The sequence below is a fragment of the Castor canadensis genome, chromosome 2 (assembly GCF_047511655.1).
Source record: "Castor canadensis chromosome 2, mCasCan1.hap1v2, whole genome shotgun sequence".
NCBI classification, from domain to species: domain Eukaryota; kingdom Metazoa; phylum Chordata; class Mammalia; order Rodentia; family Castoridae; genus Castor; species Castor canadensis.
The window spans coordinates 121,473,155-121,488,736 of NC_133387.1; the positions used below are offsets into that span (position 1 = coordinate 121,473,155).

The 15,582-nt window shown below is 38.4% G+C and overlaps 1 pseudogene; it reads right to left on the bottom strand.

The window, feature by feature from the left end:
- The window catches only part of LOC141418146 (gamma-tubulin complex component 5-like), a 96,807-nt pseudogene that overhangs the window by 47,621 nt on the left and 33,604 nt on the right, over window positions 1-15,582 (bottom strand).

Here is a 15,582-nt window from a genome sequence, read left to right on the forward strand (position 1 = left end):
TTCTTAATCCATTCATTAGTAGTGGATCATCTTGGCTGTTTCCATAACTTGGCTATTGTGAATAGTGCTACAATGAACATGGGTGTACATGTACCTCTGGAGTAACCTGTGTCCCATTCCTTTGGGTATATCCCTAAATGTGGTACGGCTGGATCAAATGGCAGGTCTATGTTTAGATTTTTAAGAAGCCTCCAAGATTTTTCCCGAATGGTTGTACTAGCTTGCAATCCTGTGAGCAATATATAAGGCTTCCTTTTTCTCCACATCCTTGCCAACACCTGTTGTTGTTGGTGTTTCTAATGATGGCTATTCTAACAGGGATGAGGTGGAATCTTAGTGTGGTTTTAATTTGCATTTCCTTTATGGCTAGAGATGGTGAGCATTTTTTCATGTGCTTTGTGGGCCACTTGATGTCTTCTTTTTAGAAAGTTCTGTTTAGTTTACTTGCCCATTTCTTTATTGGTTCGTTAATTTTGGGAGACTTTAGTTTTTTGAGTTCCCTGTATATTCTGGTTATCAGTCCTTTGTCTGTCGTGTAGCTGGCAAACATTTTCTCCCACTCAGTGGTTGGTCTCTTCAGTTTAGAGACCATTTCTTTTGTTGAGAAGAAGATTTTTAGTTTTACAAGGTCCCATTTTTCTATGCTTTCTCTTAGTTGCTGAGCTGCTGGGGTTCCATTGAACAAGTCCTTGCCTATATCTATTACTTCCAAAGTATTTCCTCCTCTTTCCTGTGTCAACTTTAGAGTTTGGGGTCTGATATTAAGGTTTTTGATCCATTTTGAGTTAATACTAGTACAGGGTGATAGGCATGTGTCTAGTTTTATTTTCTTGCAGGTGGATAACCACTTTTCCCAGCAGCATTTGTTGATGAGGCCGTCTTTTCTCTGTTGTATATTTTTAGTGCCTTTGTCAAAAATAAGTTGAGTATAGTTGTGTGGATTCATATCTGGGTCCTCTATTCTGTTCCACTGGTTTTCATGTCTGTTTTTATGCTAGTACTATGCTGTTTTTACTGCTATTGCTTTGTAATATAGTTTGAAGTGGGGTATTGGGATACCTCCAGCATAGTTCCTTTTGCTTAGTATTGTCTTGGCTGTATATAGTCTCTTGTGTTTTCAAGTGAATTTTAGGGTACATTATTTAATCTCTTAGATGAATGTCATTGGGATTTGGATGGGAATTACAGTAAACATGTAGATTCCTTTTGGTAGTACAGGCATTTTTACTATGTTGATTCTACCTATACATGAACACGGGAGATCTTTCCACCATCTGTAGACTTTCGCAATCTCTTTCTTCAGCAGCTTATAGTTTCCTTGTAGAGGTCATTCAAATTTTTGTTAAGTTTATTCCTAGGTATTTTATTTTTTTGAAGCTATTGTAAATGGAATTATTTTCATATATTCTTTCTTATTCTGTTCATTATTAGTGTATAGAAAAGCTAATGATTTTTGTAAGTTCATTTTGTATCCTGCCATCTTGCTATAGCTGTTGATGTTGTCTAGGAGTTTTTGGGAAGAGATTTGTTGGTCTTTAAGGTATAAGATCATATTGTCTGCAAATAGGGATATTTTGACATTTTCTTTACCTTTTTTTTTCCATTTTTTTTATTATTCATATGTGCATACAAGGCTTGGTTCATTTCTCTCCCCTGCCCCCACCCCCTCCCTTTCCACCCACTCCGCCCCCTCTCTTCCCCCCCCAATACCCAGCAGAAACTATTTTGCCCTTATCTCTAATTTTGTTGTAGAGAGAGTATAAGCAATAATAGGAAGGAACAAGGGGTTTTGCTGGTTGAGATAAGGATAGCTATACAGGGCATTGACTCACATTGATTTCCTGTGCGTGGGTGTTACCTTCTAGGTTAATTCTTTTTGATCTAACCTTTTCTCTAGTACCTGTTCCCCTTTTCCTATTGGCCTCAGTTGCTTTAAGGTATCTGCTTTAGTTTCTCTGCATTAAGGGCAACAAATGCTAGCTAGTTTTTTAGGTGTCTTACCTATCCTCACCCCTCCCTTGTGTGCTCTCGCTTTTATCATGTGCTCATAGTCCAATCCCCTTGTTGTGTTTGCCCTTGATCTAATGTCCACATATGAGGGAGAACATACGATTTTTGGTTTTTTGAGCCAGGCTAACCTCACTCAGAATGATGTTCTCCAATTCCATCCATTTACCAGCGAATGATAACATTTCGTTCTTCTTCATGGCTGCATAAAATTCCATTGTGTATAGATACCACATTTTCTTAATCCATTTGTCAGTGGTGGGGCATCTTGGCTGTTTCCATAACTTGGCTATTGTGAATAGTGCCGCAATAAACATGGATGTGCAGGTGCCTCTGGAGTAACAGTATTTTGGGTATATCCCCAAGAGTGGTATTGCTGGATCTACCAAATGGTAGATCGATGTCCAGCTTTTTAAGTAGCCTCTAAATTTTTTTCCAGAGTGTTTGTTCTAGTCTACATTCCCACCACAGTGTAAGAGGGTTCCTTTTACCCCACATCCTCGCCAACACCTGTTGTTGGTGGTGTTGCTGATGATGGCTATTCTAACAGGGGTGAGGTGGAATCTTAGTGTGGTTTTAATTTGCATTTCCTTTATTGCTAGAGATGGTGAGCATTTTTTCATGTGTTTTCTGGCCATTTGAATTTCTTCTTTTGAGAAAGTTCTGTTTAGTTCACATGCCCATTTCTTTATTGGTTCATTAGTTTTGGGATAATTTAGTTTTTTAAGTTCCCTGTATATTCTGGTTATCAATGCTTTGTCTGATGTATAATTGGCAAATATTTTCTCCCACTCTGTGGGTGTTCTCGTCAGTTTAGAGACCATTTCTTTTGATGAACAGAAGCTTTTTAGTTTTATGAGGTCCCATTTATCTATGCTATCTCTTAGTTGCTGTGCTGCTGGGGTTTCATTGAGAAAGTTCTTACCTATACCTACCAACTCCAGAGTATTTCCTATTCTTTCTTGTATCAACTTAAGAGTTTGTGGTCTGATATTAAGATCCTTTATCCATTTTGAGTTAATCTTGGTATAGGGTGATATACATGGATCTAGTTTCAGTTTTTTGCAGACTGCTAACCCAGCAGTTTTTGTTGAAGAGGCTGCTATTTCTCCATCGTATATTTTTGGCTCCTTTGTCAAAGACAAGTTGGTTATAGTTGTGTGGCTTCATATCTGGATCCTCTATTCTGTTCCACTGGTCTTCATGTCTGTTTTTGTGCCAGTACCATGCTGTTTTTATTGTTATTGCTTTGTAATATAGTTTGAAGTCAGGTATTGTGATACCTCCTGCATTGTTCTTTTGACTGAGTATTGCCTTGGCTATTCGTGGCCTCTTGTGTTTCCATATAAATTTAACACTAGATTTTTCAATCTCTTTAATGGATGTCATTGGAATTTTGATGGGAATTGCATTAAACATGTAGATTACTTTTGGGAGTATCAACATTTTTACTATGTTGACTCTACCAATCCATGAGCATGGGAGATCTCTCCACTTTCTATAGTCTTCCTCAATCTCTTTCTTCAGAAGTGTATAGTTTTCCTTGTAGAGGTCTTTCACAACTTTTGTTAGGTTTACACCTAGGTATTTGATTTTGTTTGAGGCTATTGTAAATGGAATTGTTTTCATACATTCTTTTCCATTTGCTCATTGTTAGTGTATAGAAATGCTAATGATTTTTCTATGTTGAGTTTATATCCTGCTACCTTGCTATACCTATTGATGATGTCTAGAAGCTTCTGAGTAGAGTTTTTTGGGTCCTTAAGGTATAGGATCATGTCATCTGCAAATAGGGATATTTTGACAGTTTCTTTACCTATTTGTATTCCTTTTATTCCTTCTTCTTGCCTAATTGCTCTGGCTAGGAATTCCAGTACTATGTTGAATAGGAGTGGAGATAGTGGGCATCCTTGTCTGGTTCCTGATTTTAGAGGGAATGGTTTCAGTTTTTCTCCGTTAAGTATAATGCTGGCTGTAGGTTTGTCATATATAGCTTTTATAATGTTGAGGAACTTTCTTTCTATTCCTAGTTTTCTCAGAGCTTTTATCAGGAAATGATGTTGGATCTTATCAAAGGCTTTTTCTGCATCTACTGAGATGATCAAGTGGTTTTTGTCTTTGCTTCTGTTAATGTGATTTATTACGTTTATTGATTTTCGTATGTTGAACCACCCCTGCATCCCTGGAATGAAGCCTACCTGGTTGTGGTGAATAATCTTTTTGATGTGTTGCTGAAATCGGTTTGCCATTATTTTGTTGAGGATTTTTGCATCAATGTTCATTAAGGAGATTGGCCTATAGTTCTCCTTTTTTTGGAGGTGTCTTTGCCTGGTTTTGGGATAAGTGTAAGACTGGCTTCATAAAATGTGTTTGGCAGTTTTCTTTCCCTTTCTATTTCATGGAACAGTTTAAGGAGGGTTGGTATCAGTTCTTCTTTAAAGGTCTGATAGAATTCAGCAGAGAATCCATCAGGTCCTGGACTTTTCTTTTTGGGGAGACTCTTGATTGCTGCTTCAATTTCATTTTGTGTTATAGGTCTATTCAGGTGATTAATTTCCTCTTGGTTCAGTTTTGGATGATCATATGTATCTAGAAATCTGTCCATTTCTTTTAGATTTTCAAATTTATTTGAATATAGGTTCTCAAAGTAGTCTCTGATGATTTCCTGGACTTCCATGGTGTTTGTTGTTATCTCCCCTTTTGCATTCCTAATTCTACTAATTTGGGTTTTTTCTCTACTCATTTTAGTCAGGTTTGCCAGGGGTCTATTGATCTTTTTATTTTTTCAAAGAACCAACTTTTTGTTTCATTAATTCTTTGTATGGTTTTTTTGGTTTCTATTTCATTGATTTCAGCTCTTATTTTTATTATTTCTCTCCTTCTATTTGTTTTGGGATTTGCTTGTTCTTGTTTTTCTAGGAGTTTGAGATGTATCATTAGGTCATTGATTTGGGATCTTTCAATCTTTTTAATATATGCACTCATGGCTATAAACTTTCCTCTCAAGACTGCCTTAGCTGTGTCCCATAGGTTCCGGTAGGTTGTGTTTTCATTTTCATTGACTTCCAGGAACTTTTTAATTTCCTCTTTTATTGCATCGATGATCCATTCTTCATTAAGTAATGAGTTATTTAGTTTCCAGCTGTTTGCATGTTTTTTGTCTTTACTTTTGTTGTTGAGTTCTACTTTTACTGCATTGTGGTCAGATAGTATGCATGGTATTATTTCTATTTTCTTATATTTGCTGAGGCTTGCTTTGTGCCCTAGGATATGATCTATTTTGGAGAAGGTTCCATGGGCTGCTGAGAAGAATGTATATTGTGTAGAGGTTGGATGAAATGTTCTGTAGACATCTACTAGGTCCACTTGATCTATTGCCTATTTTAGATCTAGGATTTCTTTATTGAGTTTTTGTTTGGATGACCTATCTATTGATGATAATGGAGTGTTAAAGTCTCCCACAACCACTGTGTTGTCATTTATATTTGCTTTTAGGTCTTTCAGGGTATGTTTGATGAAATTGGGTGCGTTGACATTGGGTGTGTACAGATTGATGATTATTATTTCCTTTTGGTCTATTTCCCCTTTTATTAGTATGGAATGTCCTTCTTTATCTCGTTTGATCAATGTAGGTTTGAAGTCTACTTTGTCAGAGATAAGTATTGCTACTCCTGCTTGTTTTTGGGGGCCATTGGCTTGGTAAATCTTCTTCCAGCCTTTCATCCTAAGCATATGCTTATTTCTGTCGGTGAGATGAGTCTCCTCTAAGCAACAAATTGTTGGATCTTCTTTTTTAATCCATTTTGTCAAACGGTGTCTTTTGATGGGTGATTTAAGTCCATTAACATTAAGCATTAGTACTGATAGGTATGTGGTGATTCCTGCCATTTAGTTGTCTTAGTTGTTTGAAGGTGTGATTGTGTGTACCTAGCTTGATGTTACTCTCTACTGTCTCGCTTTTTCTTATTCTGTGGTTTGGTGCTGCCTGTCTTTTCATGGTTAAGTTGGGTGTCACTTTCTGTGTGCAGGATCCCTTGCAGAATCTTTTGTAATGGTGGCTTTGTGGTCATATATTGTTTTAGTTTCTGATTATCATGGAAGACTTTTATTGCTCCATCTATTTTGAATGATAGCTTTGCTGGGTAGAGTATCCTGGGGTTGAAGTTATTTTCATTCAGTGCCCGGAAGATCTCACCCCATGCTCTTCTTACTTGTAATGTATCTGTTGAGAAGTCTGCTGTGATTTTGATGGATTTACCTTTCTATGTTACTTGTTTTTTCTCTCTTACAGCCTTCAATATTCTTTCCTTAGTTTCTGAACTTGTTGTTTTAATGATGATATGTCGTGGAGTAGTTCTATTTTGATCTGGTCTGTGTGGTGTCCTGGAGGCCTCTTGCATTTGTATGGGAATATCTTTCTCTAGATTTGGGAAATTTTCCGTTATTATTTTGTTGAATATATTACGCATTCCCTTCGCTTGCACCTCTTCTCCTTCTTCGATGCCCATGATTCTCAAGTTTGGTCTTTTGATGGAGTCAGTGAGTTCTTGCATTTTCTTTTCACAGGTCTTGAGTTGTTTAATTAATAGTTCTTCAGTTTTTCCTTTAATTACCATTTCATCTTCAAGTTCTGAGATTCTGTCTTCTGTTTGTTCTATTCTGCTGGATTGGCCTTCCATTTTGTTTTGCAGTTCTGTTTCGTTCTTTTTTCTGAGGTTTTCCATTTCCTGGCAGTTTTCTTCTTTACTGTTGTCTATTTTTGTCCTGAGTTCATTTATACATTTATTCATTGTTTTCTCTCTTTCACTTTGGTGTTTATACAGTGCTTCTATGGTTTCCTTTATTTCTTCTTTTGCTTTTTCAAATTCTCTATTTTTATTGTCTTGGAATTTCTTGAGTGTCTCCTGTACATTTTGGGTGACCCTATCCAGTATCATCTCTATAAAATTCTCATTGAGTACTTGTAGTATGTCTTCTTTTAAATTATTCTTGTGGGCTTCATTGGGTCCTTTGGTGTAGTTTATTTTCATTTTGTTGGAGTCTGGATCTGAGTTTCTGTTCTCTTCATTCCCCTCTGGTTCCTGTACTAATTTTTTGCTGTGTGGAAACTGGTTTCCCTGTTTTTTCTGTCTTCCTGTCATTGTCCTTGGTGTTGTTACTGTCCCTGTACTGTGTGTAATTAAGTATTTTCTAGCTTGTAATAATAACAATGGTAATATTGAGAATGGAAGAGTGAGCTGAGATGGAAAGCAAGAAGTTAAAGAAAAGGGGAAAACGAATATACAGACAAGAGGGAGAAAGCAGAACAAGGTATCAGACAAGAGAGTTTCAAAGGTATAAACAGGGAGTGTTAGTGTACTAATCGACAGTAAGCTGAACAGACAATAGAGAGACAGAGAGAGGATTGAAAATCAAAGATAAAAAAAATAAATATAAGTAAAAGAAAGTAATATCTATATATAAAAATGAATTAAAATAGAATGGAAAATAGAAAATTAAAAAAAAAAGCCAAAAAACTTCCAAGTTTATATGCAATGCAGTTTCAGTCTTAATAATTTGGATGTCCGTCTCAATCTCCAGTCCTGCAGTTGGTGCCTCAGATGTTGTTCTGTAGTTGTCTCATCAAAGGGGATGCATAAAGTAGAACAAAACTACACACACACACACACACACACACACACACACACACACACACAAAAGAAAAAAAAGAAAAGCCCCACCAAGTGTCCCCAGTTCAAGTGCAATACAGTTTCAGTAAGTTTTTCGGCTTGCAGGTGTAATTCGGTTGTTCTCTCATCAAAGGTAGGGAGAAAAAGAAAAAAAAGCGTCTGGAGACAGTTCTGAGAGTGGTATCTGCAACTGTGGCTTGCCTGCCTCCTGCTCTCAGCCTGTAGCTGGCGGCGTTATTTATGCAGATCTCTGGGGTGAGCTAGCACTCACCTGGTCCCACAGGCTTTGTTTGCTCAGAGTTCTCCTGTGCGGGATCCTCTGCTAAAGGCTTTCCCCTTTCCAAGCACTGGGAAAGGTGACACTGCCCCGCGATGTCAGGCCTGCGTGTTTATTTACAGTTCATGTGGGAGGTGGGTCTTCCCCCTCTCCTCTGAAGTTTTCCTCCCACTGCCACTTTCAGAAGCTTTCCTGCTCCTGCTTACTGGGTGGTGGTGCTGCTCCTGCCGGCCGCCATGTTTGTTTACAGTTCCCTCCTCTCCCAAGCTTCCCCGCTCCTGGTTGCTGGGCGCACGCCCCGCTCCCGCCAGAGGCTCTCCGGCCTGCCCGGCTTGTTTATTTACAGTCCCGGGAAGGATTCCCTTCCCCCAATCTTCAGCGCTCAGGGTGCCCCACCCTCTTCCAGCGTGTCTTAATGGTTCTTACTGCTTATTACTCAGTTTCCCTTTTTTTTTTTCCACGGGTGGAGGTCAGTCTGTCCAGGGGGCTATGCTGCTCTGGCCCAGGCTTGTCTGTGGGGCTACCGTGGTACCGCGAAGCTCACCTGGTCCGCGTCTTCCCAAGCCGTATGGGCGTCAGCCACTGGTGGCCCCAGGGGGCCTTCCTTGTTTCTCCGTTTAACGTGAAGTGGAGATTCTTTGAACCAGCTGGAGATGTGGTGGGGTCAAAGTTATGCCTTTTGTCAGTGATTATGTCTACAAAGTGTGTCTCCAAGATTTCACTATAGGAGGGTAGCTTTCTGCTTCCTACCTCTAGCTGCCATCTTGGAATTCCTTCTTTACCTTTTTGTATTGCATTTATTTCTTCTTGCCTTGTTGCTCTTGGCCTATTTCTACTTTGCATATGCAAAAGCCTTGTAAATTTTCCTATAAAATCAGTTTTAATTTTCACTAATAAAAGTTTTCCAGACTATTAATTAGATTATTAGCTCTTATTGTAAGGTTTCCCAAGTAACCTGTGTCTCAGTAACAAAAACACTTGCATCTGGACATAAAATGGATCAATGCTGTGCAAGTGCTGATCCCTGTTAAACAGAAAGCATCAAATGTCTACAGAATAGTTTCTAACTAGGATAAATTACTTGTCTTGAAGAATACATGCAATTTTAGGCTGACTTAACATGTAATCAGTCAGCAAATAGGCATAATAAATGTCTTTATTGTCCCCTGTATTAATTTTGATGCACTTATTGAAATACTCTCAGAATATTTTCAAGAAATTAAAATTGTCATCTTTCCAAGTGAGTTGGGCAACTATGTGCATTTTGGAAATAATGTCTCTTTATCAGTGTACTAAAACAGAAATTTCATAAGACACTAATACATACCAATCCATTTAAATTCCAATAACAACAGAAAAAACTCAAAGTATACTGTAATTAAAATCAAAGCACAGCATAATTAAATCATTGTTTTGATATTTTAAATAAAAATTAATTAAAATTGTTTAATGGAACTATGGATTAGCTCAGTAGTAGAGTACGTGAGAGGCATGTGTAAGGCCAGTTTTGGATTCACTCTGAAAGGTTATGTGTGTATGTGTTCAATTAAAATTGCTTAACATAAAAACAAGCTTAAATTTTAAGAAAGTAATTTTGCTTAAATCCCAAACCAAAGCAAAACGTTTAACCTGCAAAGTTTGTTCTATCATTTGGTTACATTAAAAGTTTAATTTCTTATAAGAGAGCAGGAAAATTTTAATTTCTTACCAGACAGCAGGTAAATTGGAGTGCAGATGTAAACTATATGACTTCTGAGAGGACCTGGCTTTTTACTCCCATTGGAACACATGCTGTTCCATCCAGCTTCAGCCATCTGGCTCATCTGCTAGAAGGATATGTAATAAGTACAAATGATGATATTGTTATCAGTTATTTTTCCATTACTGTAACAGAAATGCTGATAATTTTTTTCTTTTGCAATACAAATGATTGAACTCAGGGCACCTGAAAACAATGGAAAAGGAGGAAATATTTATTTTTGCTAATAGTTTCAGAGACTTCAGTCCATCAAGGTGTGGCAGAGCAACACATATCATGAAGAACAAGTAGCAGAGAAACCGAATACAGGAAGAATACATGGCAAAACATAGTCTCTGAAGAATAATCCCAGTAACCTTCTTCTTCCTACATTCCATCATCCAATAATGAATATGAATCCATCAAGGGTTTAATCTATTTGTTAAGTCAGCACCCACATGATCAAATGTATGTAGGAACACTCTCATAGACACACAGTGGTGTTCTTTACTAATCTCTTAGGCATTTCTCAATCCAATGAAGTTGATAATTAAGATTAATCATCAGAAATAGTTATAAAAAAAACACTTGCCCAAAATATCTGGATTTAAGACTCCATTCAAGTATTCACCTGAAATGGCTTTTTAAAGATTACTTAATGCTTATGTACATATAACCATTTATTTAAAAGCCTATATAGAGACACACAAACAATATTGAATTAAATGTTAAAGGCTAGGAAATAAACAGAAATCACTCAAATTTAATTAACTATTTATCATCTATCTATAATCTATCTATCTATCTTCCTATTTATCTGTCTAAGTAACTATTTCTGGATTTTGAACTCAAGACAATGAGCTTCCCAGCAAGGTGCTCTGTCACTTGAGCCCATCCCCAGCTACCCTTCTTCCCAACAGGTATTTTGTGAATAAAGTCTTGCATTTTTGAGCAGGCTGGCCTGGCCATAATCTTCCTATTTATGCTTCCCAAACAGCTGCATATAGATACATGCATCATCATAGCTGGACATACACTGGGCATATTCAATGAACTCCGAATATTTGCTCCTCAGAAAATTGATTACAGTTGATCTATGGAATAGCAACATTGAGCAAAACCTTAAATTACTGACTTCCAGGAAGCATTCCTGACTGGCATCATTTGGAACAGAGTATCTAACAGACACTGATGCAGGAAATATTTTACAACCACACACGTGACCACACACACAAACACACCCACAGAGTGGCTGTGTTCCATGAATATTAACTATTTTGGAGTAAGTGATTTTCTGGGCTTTCATCTAAGAAATGTACCTTTCAACAGTACCAATACTTAATAAATACCTGGAAACATTGGTGATTGAGGTTAATTTCTTCAAACCTTCATTGCCTGTGGTTTAATGGACCCTGCAGGGCAAAGAAGAACTGATGTCAGATCAACAGGTGCCTGTGCCTGTGCCTCCGTGTAACCTCATTCCTCCCTTACCAGTCCACTAGTACCACACCCTGAGATCAAGGACTCAGGGTAAGAAGCAGAAATCAAGGCAGCCTGTGCACCACAGTGAGGTCCAGGGTGGCCTGTTCTGCTTGGTGAGTTCCACGCCCAAATGGCACAAAGGCCTGTGGATACTAAAATCTGTGGGGCATGGTACCTTAGGCTAGCCTTGAAGAATGGAATCCCCCCATCCTGATATGCTCATGTCACCCATGTGCTGCAGATCTACCTGCCCCATTTCCCCAGGCCCCACATTACTGAGAAGTCTTCCACACAAGATAGGGGAACCTTCCTCCAGCTTCTTCCTGCCTGGTTGGCTGTGCTGCCATAGCAACAGGTCAGGGAGGAGCTGCCTCAGGACTCTCCAAGTTCCAGAGATTGTGAGCCCACTGTGACATCACAGACAAGTCTGTCCTGTTTGGTCAGACCAGATAAGCACACCCTCTATGGTTCCTCTCCCTCCAGTCTCCAGCCACTTGTGTGGCAGTTTCCTGGCAAGATCTTCTGGTCTGGGCATTGCTTTTTTCCTCCATGTTCCCTCCTCAGTCATTCAAAGTTGAACTGGCATGACATTTCTGTCCTGTTCCAAAGAACTTCCAATCTGGAACCCACATTTTGGAGGATAGGAAAGCTTTCTCTTGGTGAGTACAAAAACACCTGAAGTCCTTCACACTTAAATCAGCCAGGAAAACTCCCTTAACCTTGGATGAGGCAACTTCCCTCTCAGAACTACATCTCCCATCATGTGGGAGGGTTTCCCTTACGTGGATACAAAATGTCCCACAGTGGGAACCTGGGTTTTTATTCCAGGCTTCTGTGTTCCTATCTTCAACAAAACATGCATACACACACACTGGCTGGCAAGAGCCTCAAAGTGATCCCATGAATTCACTTCATGTCGACCAAGAAGTTACTTCACTTTTGATCTTGGCTATAGCCAAGGAATGCTTAGTATTCCCTATTCAGTAAAATTGTTACCACCTCTCGAGAGAATGGCAGGTTTCAGGAACACCAGAAAATATGAACTAGCATGATACACCTTGGAAAGTCATTCATTTCTGCAAAGGTTCTCTGAGAGACAACACAGTACACCTTTCATTCATGGAACTGAAGACATAAAGTCAGAGCAACACAAGGCTATTCCTCATGTGACTTTGGGAATGAACCTTATTTCTGCAAATCAGTGATGGCAAATTGAACAGCAAATATCACACACACACACACACACACACACACACACACAAATTGGTGATATTCTAATTGTTATGTTGTAAATGAATTTCTTACCTTCTATCTACTGAATAGCAACATTGAGCAAGACCAGAAGTCATTGAACACCAAACACCCTGGTGCATTCCATCTCTTTCCACAGTGTTAATGACAGATTTTTATTCAAGAAGTCTTCTGCATATCTAAGCAGTGGATAAACTCAATGACTGTGAAATAGTTAGTAGTGTGGTAATGTGTGTGCTTAGTAGGATCAATTTTAACTTTTAGTAAAAGCAGAGGGGACGTTAGATGGAAGAGATGGATTTGAAAAAAGGATTCAACAGTGTTTCTGTTCCCTGTTTCACCCTGTGATTACCAGGAAGCTCACGGGAGGTTTGGGGAACAGAAATAATGTGGGGAGAGGTTTTTTTTTTGTCTTTTCTTTTTTGGTGCTGGGATCGAACCCAGGGCCTCACGCATGCTAGGCAAGTGCTGTACCACCGAGCTACATCCCAGCCCCAGAAATAATGTGAATCCTTGTTTATTGCTCCATGCTTTTATTTCTTCTGGGGTTTTAACAGGTGGTCTGCTTTTCCCACCATCTTTCTCTCCTCTTTTCTTCTCACATTATTTCTAATTTCTGCTTACTGGACTAGTAAAGATAATGTAATATACAATGAGTTCATATTCCTATGTAAGCATGTTGCTGGATGCTGGTGACTCATGCCTGCACTCCTAGCTGCTCAGGTGGTAGAGATCAGGAGGATTGTGGTTCCAAGCCAGCCTGGGAAAATAGTTTGAGAGACCCTGTCTTGAAAAAACCTATCATGGATAGGGAGTGGTAGAGTGGCTCAAGGTGTAGCCCCTGAATTCAAATCCCAGTAACACAGAAAAAAAGTGTTCAGTCAGATAAATTTATGCATATATATTATATTCTCACTAAAAGTTCATGATGAAACATGTTTATGGAACATACACATTATATGTATGTGGCAGGTGTTATTTTATACAATGTGCGTATAGAATAAACATCATATGTTTATGCAAATTTTATAAATTTCCCAGATTAGTCCACCCAGTTCTTATCTCTCATAGGGTTTTGCTTCTACTTTGATTTGACTTCATTTTCATAATCTTTTACTTCCCAAGAGCACAGACCATATTCATTGTAATTTCCTTAGCTTTCCCTTATATTCTTGGGAGATATTGAGTTTTACTTATCCTGTTGTTCTGGAGTATTTCAGTAAATTAGAACTACTTTTGTATTATGCAATCTCATTACTGGATATGTAAGAAATATCAACAAATATTCTAACATCAGAGTATATGTTCACTTCACCCCCCTTTAACATTCTTGTCCCAGCCTACTTCTTTCTTACTTTCTTTACAGCCTACTTTCTTTCTTTCCTTTCTTTGCCTCTTAGATATATTAATATCTTAGATATGGTGATATTGAGATATATATCATATATACATATGTATATGCAATTCATATATATATTTATCATATATATATATGGATATATATGTGGATATATCCCAATAAGGTCATAGATAACAATGGCTGTGGTCTCAGTTTCAGAGGTGAATTCTCATGCTTCCTTTGAAGTGAAGAACCCTGCCAAGTTGGATAGTGATGCTACCAAAGAATCAGTTGACAGTACACATGTGATTCCACATGTCCTCCTTGAGTCTGCAAGTGTCCTGAAACAGATGATTATCAAAAGAAAATTACTGTTCAGCCAGTGGAAACTAGCAGGCAGATTCCCTGGCCCAGCTTGCAGAGGTAATCACACCTGTGACTCTTAGATGCAGCTAGTCCTTATGACTCTCCACGTAGGATTGGAATTCATTCTCTTCACACTTTGTTGTGTTCAATAGTTGATGCAACCTCTGACTATTTCCCGAATTTCCACGGATTGCTACCCTGTCAGGCCCTTCTATCTTCATCACCTGTTTCCATTCTGAACCCTGTTCCTACACACTACTGCTGTCCTGATGCTTTAACTTCCACAAGGAAGCCCAACAGGTAGTCATCCTACTGTATGAAGAGCATCTTTTAGGTTACTAATTGCTTACAATTTCCCAAAAACCCCACATTCTCATGGCTTTTTGCCTTCTCTTCCCAACTTCCCCAGCTCAACTGACTCTATCCTCTTGGAACACACCTTTCATATATGACTTGTGCTGATTCTCCTCTTGTGACTGCTTTGGGGAGTCAGACCAAGTAAATCCTTAATTCTTGAATTGGATATGCAAATGAAAAGTGTTGAAATTAAGAGATGGAACCCTGATTACAAAAACTAAAGTGTAAACTCAGATGTAGGTGGGAGATATATACTGGCCTAGAGTGAGAGTTGATTTCAGCTCCATGTGTGCAGCTCTGTGTCAATGTGCATGGGTTTTCACAGACTCAATGTCTGTAACACATGGACTCTGATTTTAAGTAGAGGTTATTAAATGGCTCTGTAAAGGGATATCAATCTGAAAGTAGATGCCAAGTGCAGTACTTCAGTGCCACATAAATCATGAGCTACTTAGGCTTTCTGTGTTGTCTCCTCATTTCCTATAACACTTTAATGTGTCTAATGAACAGTATAAAATATATGTTTATTGAATGGAAAGTGAGTCCAGGGCCAGTTATATTCAAGACCCAATATGATTGATTGAGAATACAAGAAGTGCTTTGTCAATTACCAGTGCAATTGACCAGGGAATGATTTGTCTGAAACTATCAGAAGAAAGAGTAAAATCCATATAGTTAGTGGATCAAGAGCTAGTTGTGAGAGTTGGGGATGGGAATTGGTGATCCATTTCATATCTCCAGAATTCACTGCCATGAAACAAGCACCTGAGAATCTGGAATGTGGTTTGGGCATCAGAATTTTTAAGAAGCTCGTAGGTGATGCTAACATATAAATTGATAAAAGGCATAAAATGAGGGGCACTGGTTCATGGCAATCTAAGGTTGTCAAGACAGAGATGTCCCAAATGTGTGACTTACTCCATAGAAAAAGCTGAGCATCCACTAAACATAATGGAATTTATATTCTTATACACCAAAACATGCAGGTGTATGAATGAGACCTATGCCTTCCATAATTGAAGTACATGTGCAAAACCTGTTTTGAACATAAGATTAAATAAGTATTAATGGCTACATTGAAACTCAGAGTACACAA